This window comes from Eptesicus fuscus, chromosome 19, assembly GCF_027574615.1.
Source record: "Eptesicus fuscus isolate TK198812 chromosome 19, DD_ASM_mEF_20220401, whole genome shotgun sequence".
Taxonomy (NCBI): domain Eukaryota; kingdom Metazoa; phylum Chordata; class Mammalia; order Chiroptera; family Vespertilionidae; genus Eptesicus; species Eptesicus fuscus.
Window position 1 is genome coordinate 51,232,173 of NC_072491.1, and position 25,651 is coordinate 51,257,823.

The 25,651-nt window shown below is 46.7% G+C and overlaps 1 long non-coding RNA gene across 1 annotated transcript in view; it reads left to right on the forward strand.

Annotated features, from left to right (window-relative positions):
* The first annotated feature begins 278 nt into the window (after positions 1–278).
* LOC114228140 (uncharacterized) overlaps positions 279–25,651 on the forward strand; it is a 35,734-nt gene continuing 10,361 nt past the window's right edge. The window contains exons 1-2 of the long non-coding RNA XR_003614238.2: positions 279–496; positions 13,499–13,632. This is a non-coding gene — a long non-coding RNA (uncharacterized LOC114228140). The remainder of the gene's footprint in view (positions 497–13,498; positions 13,633–25,651) is intronic.

Genomic DNA, 25,651 nt, shown 5'->3' on the forward strand with positions numbered 1-25,651 from the left:
GGCATCCGGCTCCATCGGCCCCCCGCCCCATCCATCCTGCAACTGTCCAGCGGCGCAGAACGGCACGGGGCTGGAAAGAGATGCTCCCGCCACCCGCGCGCGGGACAGGAACGCGGGTGCCCGACATTTGCGCGGCACGCAGGCCCCCTCCATCCCTCCGCCACCCGCCAGCCCTCGCGAGACCCGGAGGTCGCCGGCAGCGCAGCTGGCCGTGACGTCACCGGCCCCGCCCACCGCGCGGTTGCCAGGGTCACGGGGGCAGCGCGGTGGCTGTTTAACTCGGTGCGGGCCGCGCCTCGCGCCTCTGCTTCGAGGAACGGGCCTTGGAGGGAAGCGTGACAGGCCCCGGGGAAACACACGAGCCCACACACGCAGGCCAGACAAACGGTCAGAAACCACCTCTGCAAACGGCCTTTCTGCGGGGAGTAGCCCGGAAGTACCCAGCCATCCGGGGAAACAGCCCTCAATGCTGAGCGAACCTCCGGCGTGGTTTCAGGTAACGACAGACGAGGCCCTAGGGGACGAGTACATTTCCCTGAACCAGCCAATTACTGCAACCCATTCGCGAAAAAGGGTTGCGATTTAAACTCAGACGAGCACTCCAGGCCCTTAAAAAGTATAGCGAGGCTAGCGATGGAGGAGGGCTCTGGCCTCAAACTAGAGGAATGCCAACCCTGACCAAGGTGTGAATGGCGGGGGGGGGGGGGGGGGGGGGGTACCTGACATCCCACATCCTGCCCTAAATACGCTGACGTTTCTCAAGGAAACACAATTCCCGCTCTACAGTCTGTTGGGCGTCAAAATCAAAAGACTGTCGTTTTCTGTTTGGGAACTGGTGTATGCAGTCACTTCTCTTTTTAAATTTTGTTATTTGTTGACTTTGGAGAGAGAGAAACATGGACTTGTTGTTCCACCTATTCGGGCATTCGTTAGTGGCTTCTTGTATGTGCCCTGACCTGGGTGGAGCCCACAGCCTTGGGGTTCAGGGAGGATGCTCTCACCAGCTGAGCTGCCGGGCCAGGGTTGCCGTCACTTCTCATAGGTGAGGTGGGACCGTGCCACCTGAAATATTCAGAAAGCAGCATTACGCGTTGTTTTTTGTTGTTGTCTAGGACCTCCTGTGCCTGTCAATGGGTCACCCAGGCACCAGGCTCCTCGCAGACAATGCACTTTTGCTGTCTCCGCCCCACCCCCACCCCCATCATGGACCTTTATATTTTTCGTCCTCTGCAGATACATACTGTGATAAAGAGACACTCATTTTGATTTCGCTTTTTGTTTTTGTACTGAGCTTTTTTCTGTTGTAATATGCTAAAGGCAGAGTATTGTCATTTTTGCAAGGTCGTTTAAGCAGTTATCCAGCATTTTTGCATTATATTTGGTTAAATAAGAATATTAAGACAAAATCCTTTAAAAACGAAAACTATATCACCAACGTGTGTATATATATATATATGTGTGTGTGCATATATGTGATAAAGTGTGCGCAAGTAAGTATTCTTTATTGTAACACCTTACTACTGATACTTTTAGATGTCATGATCAAGCAAGACACATTGCCCTACAAATTTAAAAAACACCATTGCAGAATTCTCCATACTTCCAAAGTTTCACCTACTAAGCCCATAAGAAAACTTCCGTGTGTATGCGTGTGTGTGTGTGTGTGTGTGTGTGTGTGAGAGAGAGAGAGAGAGAGAGAGAGAGAGAGAGGGAGAGAGAGAGAGAGAGAGAGAGAAGAGAGAAGAGAGAAATGGACCTAATTCGATAACAAATATTTTCCACAGCCCTTACATGCATTTCTTATTCTGTTGATTATAAGCATATTATTAGGAATTATGTCTTTGGTGTTGCAGTTTCAAATACAACACTCAGCCTCTCAGGCTCTAAAAGCAAGCAGTAAAGTTGCAATCAAGAGTTAGAGTCCTGAGCAGTTAGAGAAGCTTTCCCTAAGTGTGCTCAGGGAGAACCTCCGTTTTAAAGGGGGCGGGGAGGGGGAGGGGAGAGTAGGATTCCTTGTTAAAAACATTTTGGGAAACATTCTGTATCCTCCCTGTTGGAGAGTCACAACATCGTTAACATATTAAAGGCTCTTACATTTATGCTCAATTGAATTTCAACAAAGGTGCCAAGGCAATTCAGTAGGGAGAGGATAGTCTTCAACAAAAGGTGCTGGGATAATTGGATATCCATTTGCAAAAAGATATCTTTAAATTCTTCTCTCCCATCACAATCAAGTTTAACTCCAAATGAATCATCTATCTAAATGTAAAAGCAAAAATTATAAACTCTTAGCATCTTCACAGATACAATGAAAAAAGCACAAGCAATAAAAGAAGAAACTTCATTAATTGAACTTCACCAAAATTAAACATTTCATGCTTAAAAAACACCATTTAAAAAGTGAAAAGAAAAACCACAGAGATAATATTTGCAAATCATATTTGATTAAGGTCTTGTATCTAGAGTACAAGGAACTCTTGCAGCACACTAAAAAGAAAATAAACTTTAAAATGGACAATTTATACAGGTACTTGAGAAAGAAGATATATAAATGGCCGATAAACACATGAAAAGAAGCTCAACATTATTGGCCATCAGGGACCCAGAGAGTACTACACACCCACTAGTTGGTGAAGATGTGGAACTGGGCCTCCCATACACTGTTGGTGAGAGTGCAAACGGTTTGGAAGTTTCTTTAAAAATTAAGCAGAGCCCGGCCAGTGTGGCTCAGTTGTTGAGAGTCAACCCATGAACCAGGTGGTCATGGTTCGATTCCTGGTCAGGGCACATGCCTGGGTTGCTGGCTCAATGCCTGATGTGGGGTGTGCAGGAGGCAGCTGATGAATGGTTCTTTCTCATCACTGATGTTTCTCTCTCTCTCTTCCTCTCTGAAATCAATAAAAATATATATATTTTTAAATTAAGCAGAAATCTACCATGTGATTCTCAATTTCATTCCTAGTTCTCAAGAGAAATAACAATGTGTCCAGTCTTAGCCAGTTTGGCTCAGTGGATGGAGTGTTGGCCTGTGGACTCAAGGGTCCTGGGTTCAATTCCGGTCAGGGACACGTGCCTGGGTTGCGGGCTTGATCCTCAGTAGGGGGTGTGCAGGAGGCAGACAATCAATAATGATTCTCTTCCATCATTGATGTTTCTATCTTTCTCTCCCTCTCCCTTCCTCTCTGAAGTCAATAAAAATATATTTAAAAAAAAAACAATGTGTCCATACAAAGACGTGTACATGAATGTTCATAATAACTGATAGTATCCAAGAAGTGGAAATGATCCAAATGTCTATAGCCTCACGAAAGGATAAGAAAACAATGTGGTACATCTGTATGCAATACAGTTTGTCACTAAAAAGGAATGAAGTTGTGATACAGGCTAAAACTGGGTGAACCTCAAAAACATTATGTGGGTGAAAGAAGCCAGATGAAATTTCCAGAAGAGGCCAATCTATACTGAAGGCAAGTCAGCTGGTGGTTACCTGGGGCTGGAGGTGGGAAGTCAGAGTGACAGCAGATGGGAACAGGGGTGCTTCTGAGGCGATGGAGTGTTCTGAACCTGGATTTAGTGATGACTCTCAACTCTGTACAGTCACGAAAGTCACTTAACTGTGCCTTTAAAACAAGGGGGTTTCATATGGGAGTTATATCTCAATAAAGCCGCTGCTGTGTGTTTTTTCAGGAAAGCGTGTTCTCTGTTCAAAGCAATTTGAAAACATTTTATATCCCACCTCTTGGAGGTTATTTGCAACATATATTAACATTTTAAAGACCCAGAAACCCTATGGTAAAGAAACCTACTTAATCTTTTAAACCAGCATAGACCAAGTTTATGTGACCATAGGAACTTTTTAATAAATTACACCAACTAACCCCTTTCAAAATGACTATTAAGGGAAACGTACTTCAGGATTGCTATCCCTGGACTTCTCCAAGCCTCGGGTCCAAGTTAATGGCATAAACTTGATTAATTCCTGAGATTTTTTTTAAAGCAAAAACAAATACAACTTATATAATTGGTGAGCTGGGAGGAACCAGCAAACTGAACAGGCTCCCACCCACCCAGGCCTGCCGTTGTGTGTTTGGATTTCTGCTGGGTGTCGGGCTGACAGGCTGAGATTAAACAGTAATTATATTTGAAGCTGAGTATAATTAATTACATAATTTTGAGTTGACGCAGGTTAAATCCACTAAAATTACATCCAAAAATTAGAGCAGTAAGAAGGATTACTGTCAAAAGAAGAGGAGGTGTGACTCACGCACCTGACTCACGCATGAATCGTGTGACAGCTGAATGACAGGTGCTCGCTGATTCCCACAGGCATTAGTTCGAGCGTGGATGCAGCCTGTCCACATGGAGCCCCTGGGAACACGGAGCCCCCCAGGACCTGTCTGTCGCTTTCTATGGGGGTTGAGTGGTGGTTGTTATTTCTCTTGAGAACTAGGAAAGTTAGTTTAGCTATTATACCCAACTGATTGCTTTTCGGAGAATTTCTTGTAACCATATTAACAAAGAACTATGACAGCCACGTGACAGAATTATCAAATATATTTGCTAAGAGAATGCTGCTTTTTAATGGAACTCTTTTGGGAGGGAAATGACTTCAAGCAAGGTACAGATAATGTTATTGGCCCTTTGCCTTTATTTCAAATATATGCAAATAAAAATGATATTCATGAGACCAAAAGACATCAGCCAGAATTTCAGGAATATTAGTCTCATATTTGAGAAGTGAATATAAGCTTTTGATGGAATTATTTTGGATGCATGCAGAGTAAAAGCAAAATGAACACTTCTAAACACATTTTTTATAAATTTTGCATTTGTCTATTATTAACTACTTGTAACTAGAATAATATTTTAAACAAAAGTGTGTATTGAACAGGAAAACCAAAATCACCCATGATTAAACTTGTTTAGGCAAAGAAACTCCCCTGGTAAAGGGGAGGGAAGAGAGCAGAGCTTTCTGGGAACCCCTCAAATCTGCATTTGTGTTCCAAGCACAATGGGAACTGCAGCTTAGTAACCTGCTCAGGACAGAAGAGCAAGCCAAACGCCTGCAGGGTGCAACCCAGACCCTGCGGAACCCCAAACACACCCCCTCCCCAATGTAATGTAAGTTTTGTTTATAGATCTAACTTTTGTTTATACCAACACTTGCCTGTAAAGTTTGTGGTTCAACTACATCTATTTTGCAAATTCCACTTCCCCTTCTTACTGGCTTTCCTATGCGAGTTTTAAGGTTTCTCCTCAAAACCAGGCTTACCTCTGATGGCATCGCATTGTATGTTCTTCGTTATCTCTTCATGTAGACTGGGTCTTGTTTTCTCAAAAAACAGCTCTGCAATTCCGGACGTGCACTTTGCTGTTTTCTAAATTCAAAAGAAAAATATTACTCACTCCTACTCCTAAACAGAAAGCCTTGGTTCACTGCAAGTTGTGTGCGGGTGAGGATATGGAAGAGTTATGTGGAGAAGTCAAGCAAAGACTCCTTCTGAGGAAAATTAGGAAAGGGAACAGAGCTTACTTGCAAGGGGACTGTGTCCCCTGATGGATGGCACCTGTGTGCCCGTGATCTGGGGAATAGGACAACTTCTTCCATATTTAGCTGCAGCTCAAAATGATCCCTAATCTCTCCTGCTGGATCCAAGCATTGTTAAGTATTTAAAATTGTTTTAAAAAAACTTTCATGTCAATAACATAAGCACCTATGCGGGATGTAAAGAAAAATGAGAGAAGAAAAATAATCCCCCGTTATTCTATCACCCTACTCACTAGGGCCTAGTGCAACCTTTGTTAGCCTTTGAATGTGTCTCCTTCCTTTTTCTATGAACTCCCTCCCACAGCCGTATCACGGTCTCCGTACCACACTGTACGGGCCTGTCTCAGATAAGATCCCCCAGTTGCTCACTGGTCCCCATAACCGTAATGTGTAAGCTCTGCACCATGCAAGGCATGTGACAGTCTTTAACCTTTGACATTTTAAAGATAGCAACACCGAGATGAACATCTTTCTGCATAGACTCTATCAAGATTTTGGGTTTAATGATTATATTTACTGACTCTCAGCCCCCAGACGCAGGCAGTAGGGCAGAGTGGAGTTTCCGGAGGCCATCCACATGACAATGGATGCTAACCACCTCCTTTTAGAAACCGGCCCTGATTTTAAAACCTCAGAAGTGTGTTTAGGAATCAGATTTGTCATTTGCTTGAATCGGCGACCACTGGAGATGACAGGTGGAAGAGGAAAGAGGAAAAACACTGAAGGGAAGAGCAGAGCTGCGGGCGTCTGTTTCTTCCCACTGCACCAGCGAGGGTGTCGCCTGCCAGGAGGTGGCGGCGCTCAGGGCTGCCGGCGTGGCTGTCGGAAGGAAGGCCCTCGTTAGCAAAGTCAGGCTCCATGGACTCTCAGCTGCCATTTTCAAAGACAAAAATAGGTAGTTTGACTTAAGTGGGAATAAAAAAATTAGAATCCAATAGCTTTTATTTCTTAATAAAAATAGTACATCTGTCTTCATTAAAGAACCAGGCAGAGCTGCTCGGGTCATGTGCTGAGCTTTCTCAGAGATGGAAATGCTTGATAAGCCCCACGTTCCTCACTGCTTCCTCCCAAATAATGTGTCTCATTGTTAATAGAAAAGTGCACTGTTCTGCTCTCAAAAGAACTTGGCAGTTCACAAATAATGGGGCAAAGTATGCAAATCTTTGCCAGCCTCCCCGTCCTGAGGTTAATTTAACTGTCACAAGTAATTTCCCAGGAAGGAGAGCCTGTGGGCCAGGCAGTTAACTTGTCTGCATGGCACACCCACTCCTGTGTGATTTTTTCATCAGGATGCGGCTTACCGTGTCAAAGCGTTGACAAGGTCCGCACCGCACTGCTCCTGCCGACAGCTCAGGGACTTGGGGCCGATCTCGCCACGTCCCGCAGCAAGTAACAGGCTCTCCATCACAAAACACCAGCCTTTGAGAACCAAGCTCCCATACCTCTACCAGGATTTTAGGACCTCAGTGAGATTTACGAGTGTGCCACAGTCATTCTGGAGTCACTTAACACATTGTTCTCTGCCTTTTCAAAAAACAAACCCAGGCATCACAAATACATTTCAATGTTTCTGTTTGAAAGTTAATGGGCCCTTGATTTTCCAGGGACTTTTGTCCTAGTTTGGGGTCATCCTGCCGGTTCTAATCCTCCCTCCTTTGGACCATGCTGCCTCTCATGCGCCTGGAATAAGATCGGGAAACAGGAGAGAGGGCTCCGGGCTGAGCCTGCCTGCATTTCCACGGCAGGTGAGCCAACGGGGCCCTTCGGTGTAACGAGCTACCTCCCCGCACTCAGCGGCTTTACCAACAGCCACTGCTTATTTGCTCATGGATCTGTAATCCGGACAGCACTCCACAGGGACAGCCTTTTTCTTCTTCCTGTGGCAACAGCAGGTGACAACAGCTAGGGGCTGGAGCCATCATCCGAAGACTCACTCGAATGTCTACCTTTGATGGGGCTGAGAGCTGGGACTTGGGCTGGAACACCTGCATGAGGCGGCCCCTGGGCCTGTGTGGCTTCCTCGCACAGTGGCTGGGTTGCCAGAGCAAGTGCCCAGGGGCACGAAGCAGAGGCGGAGATTTTAAGCCCTACCGTTGGAAGTCATGTGGCATCACTGCACCTGTGCTGACGGGATGGCGCAGTCACAGAGGTCTGCCCAGGTGCAAGAGGAGGACATAGGCCACACTACTTGATGGGGGGAGTGTCACCTACCCCTTGGACGGGATATTCTGTGATGCCATTTTGGAAAGTAAAATCTTCCACAGGTGCTAAACTGTTCAGATGGAAATATTCATTAAAAGAGGCTCTGCCCAGCCGGTGTGGCTCAGTGGCTGAGCGTCGACCTATGCACCAGGAGGTCACAGCTCCATGCCCAGGTTGCGGGCTCAATCCCAGTAGAGGGCGTGCAGGAGGCAGCTGATCAGTGATTCTCTCATCGTTGATGTTTCTCTCTCTCTCTCCCTCTCCCTTCCTCTCTGAAATCGATTTAAAATAAATAAATAAAAATTGAGAAAAGAGGACCTGCTTGTTAGAGACTACCATTGCATGTAAGTTCCATAATCTGAACCCTGGCAGGACTGAGCACTGTGCCGGGGCGAGGCTTCTGAAGGAGAATACGGCACCGCCCTGGCCTTTGAGGGTGTGTCATCTCCTGGGAGAGCCTGAAGGGATAATTACAATTACATGTGGAAACGCAGCCTGCAGATACTAGTAATAAAGTGAAAAGAAAACGGCATCGCGCTGCGCCCGGTGGAACGGGCCGTGCAGAGGAGCCGGGGCGGCTCCGGGGAAGTGCGGTCATAAAAAGCAGGGAGGGAGCAGTGGCAGTGGGGGCAGCAGGGTGCCCAGAAGCTGGGTTTCTGATGAGGAACCAACTTCAAGGCAATCGGCAACCAGCGGTCTCGTCCTTGGAGTATCCTGGTTGCATCTCGAAGTTAGCGTCCCACGTAATAGATCTGAACAAACCGTACCTGGCTCGATGACTTTACCGTCTCACGAAAGAGAATGGCATGCTAGAAATCATGTGTTAATACCTAACGGAAGTGCTATCAATGTGACCATTGTAAACACCTGACATTTCCACAAGATACTTTGTATTGGTTTCCAAACCATTATTTACCGAAAAATAGGCATTGAATAAGAGATTAAATAGCCATTTGTCATTGTCCTCAAATAGCATTGTCTCCAGGAGTATCCAGTGTTACTTGATGACTCCTGACACAAACAAGGCATGTCTGTGTGAGACCAAAGAAGGTGTTTTTGGATAAAAAAATACATTCAAATCCCTTTTCATGTGTGCATTTTTAACATGAGAGACATCATTTTATGCACAGTTCTGAGACTTTCTACTTACAGATGGATGGTGGATATTTCCCATGTCAGTTCTGTAGCTCTACTTCCTTTTTCGTCACGTACACATACAGGGTGTCCTAGTGTGTGTGCCGTGACCTAACCATTCCCTCCTGTGGACGTGACAGTGTTTCCCTGTCACACACAGTGGCATCTCTGGTGATGGACTGGCCTTTTTTTCTCTCCAAATGTCATTTTGTAAGTAGTTTTTAAAAGGACACCATGCGCCTGACCAGTGAGGCACAGATTGTTGAGCATTGTCCCGCGCCCCAAGAAGTCACCTGTTAGATTCCTAGTCAGGTCACGTGCCCGGGTTGTGGGCTTGATCCCAGGAGGGGGCGTGCAGGAGGGGACTGATAGATGTTTCTCCCTCTCCCTTCCTCTCTTTCAAAACAATAAAAACATATCTTTAAAAAAAAAATAGAAATACAACAATGAATCAAATGCATAAGATAGCCAGAGACAGGTTACTTACTATATAACCTGTCTTATGGCGTTTTAATTCTTATGGCGTTTTAATTCTTCCCATTTCATTTTAAAATATTTGTTTTCTGAAGGGAGCCTTCCAGAAAAAAATGTCTTCTGATTGGCCTATTCTTTAAAAAAAAATAATAATATTACCAAAACTATACTAACATAGTGTAATATCATGATTGTCCTATTCTTCATTCCACTTTACTCCAACTAAGCAAACTAGGAGTGAGAGAAACATTTTGAGTAAACAGTTGGGAAGGAACAGGTTGGAAATAGTATCCTTATTTGGATAATGTTTAAAGAAATACTTTCTTGTATATGGATTGATCTCTTGGAGAGCTTAGATTCTTGTTGAAAAGGGCCTCCTTGTTAGAAGTCGGGACGGGGTCACTCTTGGGTGGAGAGAGTCCCTGGTAGGGATCCCTATCCCGGCAGACTCTGGGTACGGGCAGTGTTGTTTCTCAGGAGTGATATAAGTTACACACAGGTGCTCACTGGTGAGAAGTCAAGCTCTGCACTTTGGTTTCCTGTACTCCGCTGTATGCATGTTATTCTTTAATCACACGTTAACAAAAGGCCATGGTGTGAAAGATGATGTCATTTTGGCAGTTCCCAAAGAAATCGATGAAATAAAGGGCTGAGGAGTGAGACTTGCAACATGAGGAGTACTTTCAGGACAAAATGCTAGCTACACATCTTTCAAGAAAATGAGTCTCAGGAAGATTTCAGGGCCGAGATCCTTGAGGAGGGAAGCTGTAGGCAGCCAGATACCGGCAGACATGAGCAGAGCGAGGACGAGGGGCCAGGTGCAGAAGGTCACCGGGATGGGAAGCCCCAGGTGCCTAGCAGTGGACAATTAATTGGAGGCCGGAACCTCGCTCCCGGGTGGCTTTTCCTCCCCTAGCTTATGCTGGTTGTGCAGTTCGGTCCCCCTGACCTTTCCTCCCTAGAGATGACAGCTAGGCCTCAGTTGTATTTCAGCTCCAGGCCCAGAGAAGCAACTAAAGCATCCATTGGCTGACATCAGGACCAGCTGCACTGAAGGCCGGCCAATCAGTCAGTGGAGACCACAACCCTGAATGGATGCACCTGGGAAGTTACTAAATATTCTGTTAAGGTCTTTCCTGGGGATGGAGAACCCAGTGTGCTCCCCCACCCCACCCCCAGGCACGTTACCATCAGCTTCCTCCCTCCCAAGCTCCAAGGGCCCTTCCTTGACCTTCATAACGTGTTTCCTGAGCCCATTTCTCCCAGGAATGACTGCTTCCTCCTCTGTGATTTACCCAATAACTGTTCTCTTAGAAAAAAAACAAAGAGGAAAGGTACCTAATGACACAGTTCCCACCATGTCAAACAATATGTTTATTACTTTTCATAATAAATGTAATACTATTGCAGGCTTTGACTATTATTCCTTTGTTTTAGCCAGAAAGAGGTCACCATGTTAGTCACTTCTCCCAGGTGGGTCCATCCACTGTGTACTTGACCCCCCCATTCCCACCCCCAAATCCATCAACACCTCCTGCATCAGTTAATCATGCCCTGTCTTTGCCTCTTCATCTTTCCTGTAAGGAGTTTTCAGATCTCTTCCTATTCCAGAAAACCTCTTCCCACACCGGCTCCTTCCCTAAAGTTTGCCCTCATCGGTCATTTCCTCCCCTGCTTGCAGTCTCCATTTCCTCTGTTTTTAACTATTCCTGAACTCTGTGCAGCTCCAAAGTGGTTACGTTGGTCTGATGCATTATTATATGTATTGTAATTACTCCCGTGTCGCCCACCCCGACTATCAGGCTAGCAGCAGTGAAGGGACTCTGCTTACTCATCTTCACCTCAGCGGAGCCCAGAGCAATGCCTTCCTTTCAGAAAGGCGCACTCATTGTTAGCACCAGGAAGCTCCGAGTAAATGACTCCCGGCCCTGGGTGCTGTGACGCAAGAGCACTCCCACCTCCTTCCTCACTTGACTGCCCCTCCCTTGGGGGTTGGATGTCTCTGACTCAAGTGTCCTTAGAGCCGCTGGTCCTGTAAGAGCCAGAATCTCTCCTGCCATCACTGCATTCCCAATAACCGGCCAGGCACCCAGCTCATGGCAGGGTTTCATAGCTTTTCCTCTGATAAATGAAGGAATAAATGAATGAATGAAAAAGGAGTGTGGAAGCGAGTGTGACACAGATGGGCAACGTTCTGGGGGCTGGTAAAGAGAGAAGACACTCCTTGTTTCTGTCCATTCTGAACCCTGGACTAGAGCAGTGTTCTTCACACGACTCCACAGATCAGTTAGCACATTGTGAGGTCAACTTTGTGAGCCACAATTGACTTTTTATATATATATATATATTTTTTATTGATTCTTTACAGAGAGGAAGGGAGAGGGATAGAGAGCTAGAAACATCGATGACAGAGAAACATCGACCAGCTGCCTCCTGCACACACCCCCCCCCCCCCCACACCGGGGATGTGCCCGCAACCAATGTACATGCCCCTGACCGGAATCGAACCCAGGACCCTTGAGTCCGCAGACCAACACTCTATCCACTGAGCCAAACCGGCTTCGGCACACAATTGACATTTTAAAGGGAAATGGACTAGGATAGAACAGAACAGGTAGAGAAATAGAATACAAAGGAAGGGGGTGGAGTGGAATGAAATGGGGGGGGGGGGAATAGTTGTAAAGAAAAGCAACAGCCCTAACCGGTTTGGCTCAGTGGATAGAGCGTCGGCCTGCAGACTGAAGGGTCCCAGGTTCAATTCCAGTCAAGGGCATGTACCTTGATTGCGGGCACATCCCCAGTAGGGGGTGTGCAGGAGGCAGCTGATCAATGTTTCTCTCTCATCGATGTTTCTAACTCTCTATCCCTCTCTCTTCCTCTCTGTAAAAATCAATAAAATATTTTTTTAAAAGAAAAGCAACATTTCATAAAACCTTATGTGTACACACACACACACACACACACACACACACACACTTAATTACCTGTGTTTTAGAGTGTTAGTAGGTAGATAGCCACAAGAGAAATTAGGTTATTGTAATGATCAGCAAAGTGTGAACTGCTTATTTCTTTATTATTTTTGTAACCTTTTGGGTTTTTTTGCAGCACAAAGTCTTCTACACAAATTAATCTTCAACTCAGAGGCACAGTTCATTCAAACTGTCTGGAAACTTTTGAAATAGGAGAAGGATAAATCAATTCTCTGTAGAGACTATATTAATGTACCAATGTTTCAAAAACACTTTATACAGGGTTCAGTGTGGAAATAGCATGTGCTACATTTTGTCTTTGTAAAAATAAATTTTGGTATATTTCAGATATAATATGACATTTAACATAGTTTAGGAATATTTTTACTTGGCTCAATTCTCAAAATGTTCTCAGGTTTGGGTCTGCCTTTACATTTTCCAAATTTATTAGCAGTTTCTTAATGAACTCTCATTTTATTGTCAGACTAGAGGCCCAGTGCATGAAATTTGTGCATGGGTAGGGTCCCTAGGCCTGGCCAGTGATCAGGGCCAATCGGGGCCTTCTGGCTGCCAGCCCAGGCCTTCCTTCATTTCGCGCTGCCCCCTGGTAGTCAGCACATGTCATAGTGAGCGATCGAACTCCTGGTCTCCTGGTTGAGCTCCCGAGGGGACAATTTGCATATTAGGATTTAATATATAGATTCTTTAATAGATCTCATTTCCTAGCCATCCTTCCCATCACATTGGGCTGGTGACCTTCACTCTGATCTGGTCACTTCGATTCTCTTTGACCATGTTACACTGGAGGTGAAAGTTACATCGTAGCACCCGGTACTGGAGCTTGCTCTGGACATGCGTGTGTGCACAAAGCCATTCCCAGAGCCGCAGCAGCAGATGAGGGTGACATGGTGGCTCCCATCATCGCCGTGGTCGGACAGAGCCAGATGGACTAAGAATGAGAGGAAGGATGGCATCAGAGATTTTGATTTATTTTGTGACAAAGAAATGACCAAAAGAAGAGAGGGCGTTCCCAGTAGGGTACCCCCCTCCCAGGCTGCACCCCACAGTCAGCTGCTCTCTGAACTGCTGACTGGGATGCAGGGTGAGCTGCACTGATGTGGGAGGCTCAGCTGCCTCATGCTGATATTCTCTTCATATTTCCTCAATCCAGCTGGTGCTCAGGAGGAGAGGACACCAGCCTGAAGCAGTCCAGCCAGGAACCGGACCCGACACGGAGCCCAAACGCGCACAGGTCTGCAGAGAGCAGCTGCGGCAGGCGGCGGGGCGGACAGAGCAGGGACTCAGGTGGGTGAGACGTGTCGTCAGAGCTGTGTGCGTACAGGCCATGGCTATTGTCTGAGCTGGACAGAGAGAGAATGCCAGCACTGGGGCGGGGGTGAGCCCACAGCTCCGAGGCCCTTTTCTCTCCTAGAACAGTTTCTAGAAGTTCTTCCAAAGCACACAAGCAAAAGGTGTCCCAACTCCTGGTGCTGCTCGGGTCAGAGCCCCTGTTAACGGCTTTCGGACAGCCACTGGTCTTGGACAGCCACGCATGCCCCCCAGGCAGACACGCACAGCAGTCTGGGCCTCTCCCTCTCTCCTGGGCTTTAGGGGACCCATGCGGGAGCCAGGGCGGACTCTAGAGCTTTGTGACGAAAGCCACGTACACATACTTCAGGAGGGAGGGGGGCGTTGTTTACTGGCCACAGCATTGCAGATTTGCAAGGTGAGAAAGTTCTGGAGGTCCGCTCCACAGCCACGAGAATATGCGGAACACCAGTGGCCCAGAGTTAGCATGGTTCAGACGGGAGAGTTCATGTCTTTTTTGCCAGGGTAAAACAGTCCGTCATTGTGCATGTTTTTAAATACTACGTCAGTAGGAAAATTTGATCAGCTCTCTTCTCTTTAATCTTTAATAGTCCTCCATTCAACAAGGGATTACAAATCCAACCAGGTGCCCCCAAGTTCCGTGCCACGTGGTTGTCACCCCAATAGTAATGCTGGCTGTGAGACCAGCGCACAGCTCTCCTGGTCCTGGCCAAGCTGCCGCGTGCAAAGTGCTCCGAGTCCCTCCCCAGCACAGTGGGAGCGGATGCCCTGTGGGTAGCGGGCAGTACTCGTGAGCGCCTCCCCAGCGCTGACCAGGGCGGGCTGGGCAGAGAAGGACATGTAGACTCCATAAAGCGAGGAGTCACAGTCAGCGAGCCCTGGTCGGCCTCTTGCCACTCAGCATGGAGTAAAGAGATTACTGGAAACTGGAAACTCCCCAGTGCTCTGGGTCCAGAGCGCCAGGACACTGGGAAGTTCATTGTCGCAACGTGGTCTAATGATGGTACATGTAGAGACCATCCCACACAGAGCCAGACGGGCCAATCTCCGCCTCTGCTATTTTATCACATATGCAGAGCAGTGCTTGGCATGTAGTCGATATCCAATACATACCTGTCAACTAAATGAATAGTACGGGCTCAGTAAATGTTAGTTGACAATGTCTTAGATTTCTGAAAGAAAAAAAAGGTTTCCATGGAAAATGTGAGAAAACTGACAAAATTGGAACAAATTGTAGCTTAAGATATTACACACGAGGAAACTGTTGCAAAAAATGTGGACTCAGTAAGAAAGACGGTGAAACCTGTGAAAGGTCATACAAGGGGGCGCGGGGGCCCGGGGCGCGGGGTGGGGGCATGGGCTGGCTGTTGGCTGTTCTTGCACGAAGGCAGCGGTCTCAGGGTCTCAGGCTTCCCATTCCTCTGTGGCTCAACTTGCTCAGGACGCACTGACATACTTCCTGAGGGCCAGGCGGCCTGCCCTGAAGATGTGAGCCCTGCGGAGCCCTGCTTGTCACTGAAGGTCTCACAGAGGGGAGTGCTGACCACAACGAAGTCGCATAATGTGATCGCGACACAGCACAGCAGGACAGAGTGCGGTGTGGCTGGCCACACAGAGGAGGGTGTGAGGGCGGAAGGCGTGGCAAGGGCTTCCCAGAGAATGACAGTGGGCATTTGTCAGGCAGATAACTAAATAGCAGAAAAGAAAGGTAAATGAGAGAGAAAAGAAAAAATATTACTTTTAAAGTAAAATAGTAATAATATTAATAATCTATATATATAAAATCCTAATATGCAAATAGAACAAATGGTGGAACAACTGAACAACCAGTCGCTATGGCATGCGCTGACCACCAGGGGGCGCGTGCAGAACATGGCAGGTGTCGGCAGCAGGCAGCAGTGCAGAGGACATGATGGGCATTGGCCACAGTGGGATGGTGGAGCAGGTGAGCGGAGGCACCAGCCCAAGGCGCGGTACCAGTGGCTGTCATTGGGGCAAGCCTCTGGTGGTTACTGAAAATTCTTTGCTCCCACCCGGCGCTCGCACCTGCTGCTGGTGCCAACCCCACTCACACCCGCTGCTGGCACCGGAGCCGCCATTCGCACCTACTGCAGGCACCTGGCGCCGGCCCCGATCGCCCCTGAGGGCTTTTTCACCTCCTCATGCTCCTGAGGGGCGATAGGGGCAGCAGCTGCTGCTCGCACCCGCTGCCAGTGATGGCCCTGCTCTCACCTGCTGCTGCTGCTGGCCCCGCTTGCACCCACAGCCGGCACCGGAGCCCCGCTCACTGGGCGCCATCCGCATGTGGCAGCAGCGGCGGCAGGAATGGTGCTGCCAGCAGACAGGGGACCAGGGGCCATGGTGGGAGGGGCTGGGCAGGGGCATGGAAGATGGACCGAGATCCACTCCTGTGCTACCGCAGCCTCTCGGTCCACAGTTCCTTTCAAGGTGCACGAATTCATGCACTGGGCCCCTAGTAATAATAACAATAATAGGACCTGTCATGTACCAGGCACTGTAGCAGGCACTTGAAATGCATTATAGGCTTTGCAGACGACAATGCCCAGAGTCACTGTGCCCAGCCATGGTGAACCCCACTGTGTCCTTCGATATCACCATGGATGGCAAGCCCTTGGGCCGCATCTCCTTCGAGCTGTTTGCAGACAAAGTTCCAAAGACAGCAGAACACTCCATGCTCTCAGCACTGGGGAGAAAGGATCTGGTTGCAAAGGTTCCTGCTTCCACAGAACATCCTGATTTATGTGCCAGGTGGTGACCTCACACCCATGATGGCACAGGCGGCAAGTCCGTCTATGGGGAGAAATTTGAGGATGAGAATTTCATCCTGAAACATACAGGTCCTGGCAAATGCTGCACCCAGCACAAGGCTCCCAGCTCTCCTCTGCACCGCCAAGCCTAGTGGGTGGGCGGTGAGCGTGTGGCCTTCGCCAGGTGAAAGAAGGCCTGGATATTGCGGCAGCCATGGAGCTGGGTCCAGGAATGGCAAGACCAACCGAAGATCACCACTGCTGACTGTGGACAACTCTAAGAACTCTGACTTGCGTTTTATCTTAACCACCAGACCATTCCTTCTGTCGCCCAGGAGAGCACCCCTGTACCCCACCTGCTTGGAATGTTCTGTCACCTTCATGCTCTCACTGCAGTTCATTGGGTTCATATTTTCCTCACCCCTTCCCAGTCTAGCTGGATTGCAGAGTTAAGTTGATGATTATGAAATAAAAACTAAGCAACAGAAAAAAGAAATGCATCACACATCACACCATGTGATGTTTCATGACTTGTGTGTGTGCACGCACACGTGCATCTTTGGAACATCAGTGTCGGCAGAAGGGGGTCCTGATAGAAAAGAGCGGTTGGCAAGCCAGGAAGCACTTCCCAGGCCAGTTCTGGTCCCCTTACCTGGAGCCTCACCACCGCTGCCTCCAGGACCAGGTCTCTGCCCACCACTTCCTGTCTTCAGCGTCTGCCCTCCTCACTCACTGCATCGGGAGATTCAGGTCTGAAAGAGGGCGTCTCAGCCCGGGGGTAGCAGTGTACCGGGACCACGGGTAGAAAGATGACAGTGACGCTCGCTTTCAATCATGTGGAAACAGTATCAAGACAGCCTCCGTCATTGTTTGACTCCACCCACCAATATACATATTCTGTGAAAATGCAGTCACCTGCACTGACAGGTTATCAGGAGTCTGCAGACATCAATTCCTTGTCTACACCATGAGCAGCTGGAGAAGAGGGGCACACACACCGATGACCTTCTCCAGCTTCCGAGGGGGCCCCGCAAGCCTGAGGCTGGCACAGGAGTCTGCAGTCCGTGCTTACCCCTCCTCCTCCTCCACAGCTCTCACTGGGCCCCTGGTCACCCCGTGGTCGATGGTAGTCTCTGTGCTTTCCCTACTAGCTAATCTCCCGTGGCTGCTCACGCCGTCGCCTAGGAGTGAAGCAGAAGCTTACTTGGCTTCACCTGGAACTCTGCAGGACGCTTGGTTGGGGCTCGTCAGAAACAGAACTTTAAAAAACGACTCTCAGCGGGTCAGTGGATGGTGCCGATATTGCGTGTGGTCTGGTGACACGAAAGGAGACAGTCGTCCCTCGGTACCCGTCGGGGAGTGGTTCCAGGGCCCCCGTCCATACCGACATCCACAGGTGCTCAGGTCCCTCATATAAAATGGGCAGGACTGGCATACAACCTACGCATCCTTCCGTGTACTTTACATCATCTCTAGGGAGCGGACAATACCCAATACAATGTAGTCAGTGCTGTGTAAGTAGTGGTTATGCTGCGTTGTTTGGGGAATAATGACAAGAAAAACGTCTGTGCATGGTCAGTACAGGCAAAGCCATGTTGCCTAGCTACCTAGTGCAGGTCAGCAACAGCGTAACATTTTGTCTGAGTATTTTCCATCTGTGGTTGGTGGAATCCGTGGCTGTGGAAACCACGTACTGGACTGTATACTGCAAGCTCAGTGCAGCCATCTGTCTCAGTGCATCCGAGTCCCCGAGGGCCTATTACAGCACAGACTTTGGGCCCCACCCTCTGGCCCCTTGTCCCAGTGCACCCAGTGGATTCTGGGTGGGGCCCAGAATCTTGTATATCTTGTATATAGAACAAGTTTCTGGTGATGATGCACTCTTTGAAAACCACTGGCTTAAGGCAATGAAATTTAGTTGGTCTTGGTGACGCACTGTGCCCGCCCGCCTGGGTGCTGAGTGGCGTGGAGGCCATGGAGGGAGGGTGTCGGAGGCTCTGTGTTCAGCACCACTGCTCCCCCCCCTCTCCCCACCCCCAAGAAGTCGTACGTGAGTCTTACCCTTTGCAACATGGATGGACCTAGAGGGTATTATGCTCAGTGAAATAAGTCAGACAGAGGAAGACAAATACCATGTGATTTCACTCACAGGTGGAATCTAAAGAACAAAATAACTGAGCACACAAAACAGACTCGTAGACAGAGAACAGACTGGCGGTTGCCAGAGGGGAGGGTTGTTGGGGGTGTGGGTGGGAAAAGTGAAGGGATAAGATGTGCAAATTGGCAGTTACGGAATAGTCACAGGGATGTGAAGTACAGCATAGGGAACGCAGTCAATGATATTGTAATAACCATGTAGGGGCCAGGTGGGTACTTGAATTATCGGGGGATCATTTTGTAAATTACATAAATGCCTAACCACTAGGTCGTACGCCTGAAACTAATATAAAGTAATAATGAATGTCAACTGTAGTTGAAAACAATCTTACTTGGAGCCTAGGGCACTGAGGCCGAGCCATGGGAGGGATAGAAAACCACAGAAACAAACTCTTAATCCCAGAATATGAGAGGCACCTCAGGAAAGTTCCAGGTGAGCCACTGGCTTAGGGGCTCTGAGAGGGACTGGAGGCACAGACTTGGGTGTGAATTCAACCCTGCACTTTGATGTGCGTTTGGAAAATTTGCTTAACTCCTCAGCCTGGGTTCTTTATTTGTGATTAGTGGACACCGAGGTTTTTATTCTCACTGTGTGTACAACGCTGTGGTCAGTATCTGTATGCACACCCTTGCATTAACCTATGACTACTTAGAAGTGATTACTGGATGCAACATCGCTTGGTCAAAGGCATGAACTTGACTGTCTTCCTGGCAGTTTCCAGCATTTCCTACATATTTACAGCGTGTGGGAGGGCTTGCTTCCCAGCATTCTTGATATCATTGCCACTTGCGTGTCTTTTTTTGTAAATTGCCAGTTCATGGCCCATTCCCATTTTCCTATTAGTCTATTTGGATTTTCCTTACTGCTTTGTAAGAATTCTTTGTACACAAAGAGTAGTACATTTTTATTTGCCATAATTTGTAATTTTTTCTTTTATGATGGCTTTTCATATATTTAGAAGCTTTAAGGTTTATATGGACTGAATGATTTCTGATGCTCTTTGAAATTATTCATGACATGCATTCCTGGTGATTTGGGAGAAATGCATTTATATGTACACAGAATTTCTTAGAACCCCATCCATGGAGGGCTAGATGTGGAGATATTAGACAGATATACAGAGTATACAAAAGTCAGAAATGAAGTCACATATATTTATATAATTAAATTTTAATGTTTAGAGACATATGTATAAATCAACATAATTCTTAATTTTTGAATATTTTCCAATTTTGAGTGCTTTTACATACATGTATCAGGCATTTTGGTGCTAAAATATTTAAGTAAGTCATTTACTGAGATAAATGATGTAACGTGCTTTCACAGTACATCAACAGAATATTCCACGCTTATACTTATTCAAGCTACAGCAACGGAAATGTGAAGGAAGCCTAAGAAATGTATGGATACTTTTTCTAAGACCAGAAAGGATGCTTATGTGTAGGGAGAAAATAATATTAAATACAATTGCAATAAATAAAATTAGACTCATGTAGCTCTATGTCTGTTACCTTCTTTACTCCTTTTTCTTTCCTCTGGCCAAAGCAGTCGGACCTGAGTCAGTCGCGCGCTGTCTGGTATATTTTGAATGTGACATGAATCCTTGGAAGAGGATCCAGAAAAGCACAAAGGAACAGCCTCGTGAACCAGCCCATTGCCCGCCTGCAGCAGTGCCCCCGCCCGGGCCTGTCTGGTGGCCTCTTCCCATAAGCCAGTCCCAGGCTGGCCTCTGCGCAGGAAGGCAGGGACGGGTTAGAAAGGAAAGCTTCGGAAAAGGCTGGGAGGGAGGGACCACGGCTTCAGAACCCCTCAGACCTGTTACTTAATTCCATTCTGCCTAAAGCAAGTGATTCTACAAACACAGATGACATTTAGCGACTAGTGTTTTGTTTGGGCACTTGAAAATGGAGCAGTAAAAACTAATTTTTATCTTGCTCCTTTTTCTTTGTAAGACATGGATTTCTTTCTCTCACATGGATTCCATAAAGCAAAGAGGGGTACATTTTCCTTATCCTCGGGGTAGAGAACCTGGTGTAACCAAGAAAAGCAGCAAGATATGAAAGACTATCAGCTGTCCTTTCCACGCGACAGGCTGGCTGATAGAGGACGGATGAGATAGTGAGGAATCACTTCCTGACTCTCTGGATCATTACATTTGTAAGTAGCACAATACCAAGAAGAAGAAAAAAAAAAGAGTGGAGAGGAATAGAGGAATTTAGGGAAATATTAAAATGCACCAGTCCTATCTCCATACTTTAAAACAATCCAGCTTTGCCCCAAGTTAGAGGCAGGTGGGTGCTCATGGGAGGCAGCCAGACCAGATATGGTGATTATACCCACACAGAATGTAGCAGAATGCATTTCTAAATTATATACAGAAATTAACCTAACCTCTGACACCTACTCCACCACCTGGAGTCCCTCCCACAAAACACAAAGGTGCCCAGGGAAGGACTCTGATTGGCCCTGCTTGAGAAGCATACTCACCAATCACTGAGCCCAGGAGATGGGCGGCTATGATTGGCCAGATCTTGAGTTGGGGATGTGAAGGAAGTGTTATGGGGAAACAAACACAGGGGTTACCCCAATGCCCTGCAGAAAGACCGAAGCAGAGCTGGGGTGAGATTTTTTTCACAGGAAAATATTTTAATTTAAATGTAATACACACAGAAAAGTACATGAATTTCAAGTATAGCGTTTCAGGAATGTTTGTAAAGTGGAAACACCCGTATAGCTATCACCAAGATCAAGACATGAAACATACCATTTGAATTTGTTTTCACGTTCACTTAGGTCTTGACTGGCTTCATTTGAACCTTTCTTGGGGCAGTTTTCTCTATATGCTAACTCAATAAATAAGTTTTCTCAAAATGGCAAAATTATAATCACCCATGCTTGTGATCAAAGAGCTAACTCAATCTTCCAAATAATAAATACAGAAATCTTTTGGTTTTCAAGATTTTTTTCCTATTCTAAGAAACATTTCCATTAATAAAAGAAATTAAAAGAAAAAGGGCCCTAGCCAGTTTGGCTCAGTGGACAGAGGGGTCCTGGGTTCGATTTTGGTCAAGGGCATGTACCTCAGTTGCAGGCTCTATCCCCAGCCCTGGTCCGGGTATGTGTGGGAGGCAACGAATCGATGTGTCTCTCTCACATCGATGTTTCTCTCTCTGTCTCTCCTCCTCCCTTCCACTCTCTCCAAAAATCAATGGAAGAAAAAGGATGTGAAACAATACCCAGAACCTATATGTCTTCCCTTCATTTATCAGTCACCCAGGCGCTTTCCTTTCCCTTGTTCTGGGGTTTTCTTCACTTCCCATTCCTTACAGTGCTATAGAATAAGTCAATGGCTTGATAATTATTTTTTACATTTTGCTGTTTTATTTTTTAATTCAGAAATAAAATTATATCAAATAATATCTATTCCTATATATTTTAGCAAAAGGGAATATATGTTTTCTTTTCCAAATAAATATTTTCTAATGTAAAAGTTCATGTCAAAATTTTGAAAATAACCAAAGGAAGTGTAAACCATCATAACTCCTCCGCTCGGGAGGATTCACCCGCACACGATGCTCTTGGCGGGCTTCCTTCTCCTGTGGACGCTGCTCTTCTTCTTTCGCACAAAGGTCATACCCTGCCCGGGAAGCACGCTGCCTCTCCCACTCACCTTTAGAACCGCATGGCTTGACATTTCCAAGCAGAAAACAACACAATGGGAAATGTGAGCGGAATGAAACCCACAGCTACTCAGCAGCGTTTCAGAAGAGGAAGGCTGTGCCGCTCCACACACAACCTCTGCGGAGCCGGAAAACACGAAGGAAGAGGGCCTGAGTGCCCGGCCCTCCCAGCTGAAACCAGCGAGCTCACTGGGTGGACGGTGGGTCTCTATCACAACAGCCCGAGGGTTCAGGGGCTCTTGGGGAGAGGCTGAAATTTTGGCCAATTCCCCGTAAGCAACACGTGGAACAGCCATTGTGTGTCGCACGTGCACAGAAAGCCACACAGCAGGCAATTTCTGAATTAAACTTCCTCTCCTGGGAAATTAATGAGACCATTGAAGAGCTCATTTAAGATGTGAGCTAATTATTTAGATGGTAATCGAGATTAATCTCTAGGAGCAGGAGCAGCTTCCACACTTCCGGGCTTCTCTGCAGTTACAAACACGAGGCAGTTTCAAAGGGAACTGAATCTGTTCAAACGTGAAGTAAAATTTGAACATGATAAATTCAGATGGCAAGACCTGTAACGGAGAAGAGAATGCGACAGTAAAATTGTCCAACTTGCTGGGACTGAAATCAAGGCAAAGGTGTACTAAACTTGGGTTCTCTGTCATGGATTTCTTCCTAACAAATGACCAAGCAGTCTCACAAACGACCTGGAGATCAGTCTCCTTGAAGAGAAACATTGAAAGGAAAATAGATGCCTTTTAAAATAATTTTGGGTTGGGGAAGATCTTTCTATACAAGACAACAAAGGCAGAAACCATATAGAAAATAAAAATGATTTGACCATGCTAAAAAAATCTATATATTTACATACAAAAATCTATACAGAAAAGGATAATACATAAAACAGTGCTTGAAAATGTCTGCATGTGGTATGGTATCACACCGCAGGGTTGTTTTTTTAAATATATTTTTATTGATTTCAGAGAGAGAGAGACAGAAACATCAATGATGAGAGAATAATTGGTTGGCTGCCTCCTGCATGCCCCCTACTGGGGATCAAGCCCAAAATCTGGGCATGTGCCCTTGACCGGAATTGAACCCAGGACCTTGCAGTCTGCAGGCCAGGCCGACACTTTATCCACTGAGCCTCACCAGCGAGGGCTGTTGGTTTGTTTTAATTAGTTTGTGGGGCTGAATCCATTCTAAGCTTCTGACCATGCTGCCAGCCAGCTTGTAATTTCTTTTGGGTGGGATATGGGCCTGAGTAATTACATTAAAATAACCGCTCACACAACAAAATTATACTCATCGGGTGGCAAATAAATGACAGGGCTGCAGCCCTAGCCGGTTTGGCTCAGTGGATAGAGCGTCGGCCTGTGGACCAAAGGATCCCGGGGTCAGTTCTGGCCAAGTCTTTTTTTTTAAATATATTTTATTGATTTTTTTACAGAGAGGAAGAGAGAGGGATAGAGTTAGAAACATCGATGAGAGAGAAACATCGATCAGCTGCCTCCTGCACACCCCCCACTGGGGATGTGCCCGCAACCAAGGCACATGCCCTTGACCGGAATCGAACCTGGGACCTTTCAGTCCACAGGCCGACGCTCTATCCACTGAGCCAAACCGGTTTCGGCCGGCCAAGTCTTCTTTGTACCTTGGTTGCAGGCTCCTCCCCAGGCTGGGCCCTGGTCGGGGCGCATGCAGGAGGCAACAATCGATGTGTTTCTCTCACATGGATATTTCTCTCTCTTTCCCTCTCTCCTCCACTCTCTCTAAAAAAAATCAGTGGAAAAATATCCTCGGGTGAGGATTAACAACAACCAACATGACAGGGCTGCAGGCGCGCTCTGCTCAGAGCTCTGTGGCTGAGGCTCAGAGCGGCTTCACTTCCCACCTGGCCCGGGGGAGCTGCAGGTCCCTGCCTTCCTGACCCACAGTCTTGAACCTGTGCAGTGGACCAAGTGCCTCCCACACAAGGCTCACATGATGATTCACTGCGATCATTTACGTTAGGTTCTTGGGAGAGTACTTGGCAAACAAAACATGCCTAAATACATGGTCACTGTTGATACTCTACTCCCTGGCGTGATTGTCAATTAAGAAAACACAGCAATACTTAAGCAGCACAAACTATAAAAAAGAAGCACCCATGAGGCTTGGGATATGGCTTCCAGGAGACAACAGTAAGGCCAGGCCTCCTCCTCCAATATCAAGTCAGTTTGTCTCAGTGAGATATAAAAACCATGGGGAAACTTTACAGAGAAAGAAAGAAGCGAAGTGATAAAACATGCCAGGCATTCGGGGAGTGCATTCAGGTTCTGAGAAGTGGGAGAGTTGTGATTCTAAAATGGAAATGAAGGGGTTCATCCCGCCTCTCAATGTTAGTTTTAGGACTTGGGTTGGAAACGTGTGATAGAAATAGCAAACTGGGTCAGAGGTCTGAGTTTTTGCTTTATTCCTTTGGGACTCTCTGTACCATCAAAAGAATATTTTCCAAGAAGGCCAGCATCTAACTGAAGGAAACTTAGTTGTGACATGACATACTTCACAGCAAGACATAGCTCTGAAGGGAAGCGTCGGGCTCTCGGAGGAGTCGGGCGTGCGGCCCAATCACACCTGCCCGTTTCTGTGTGATTGGCGCGCTAAGAGGAGGAAAATGGTTGTACATTTTTAAATGGTTGACAATGACATGTGAACATTATAGGAAACCAGATTTCAGTGTGCACCAATAAAATTCTCGTGGGGCATAGCCACACCCACTTGTTAGGTATCTTCTTGCTGCTTTTCCGCTGCCAGGGCAGACTTGAGTAGTTGTCATGGAGACTGGCTGGTCCACAAGCTGAAAATATTTACTATCTGACCCTTTACAGAAAAACACTGACCACTGAGCTGGAAATAAGCTTAACTGGAAAACAAAACAGATGGCTATCTTAATTTAGAAGTGGAGAAGGTGTTTCTAAGCACACGATCAAACACAGTGCAGCTATTAAAATGATGAAATGGACCCACGCTAACTCACATAAAAGGATGTTACTATATTGCTAAATGAAAAAAGGGCATAATATGATCACATTTTTAAAAATAAAAAACTAGATCAACCAATTTGTCGATGGATAGACTGGAAAAGGGTGATAGTCAACCTATTTTGCCACCAGTAGGCATGGACCCTGGGCCACCAGAACAGCTGTAGTTGCAAATACTGAATGTGGTTCGTTGTCAGTGTGTACCCGAGACCAGCCCTGACGCCACATCCACGCGCGAACATTATTTGAAGAATTACACAATAGATGTTAACAATGACTGACTCTGTGGAATTTTTCATGTCTCTTTTTTATTTACTCATGGTTTTATGTATTTTCAGATATATAATTTATTTCAGAGAGGAAGGGAGGAGAGAG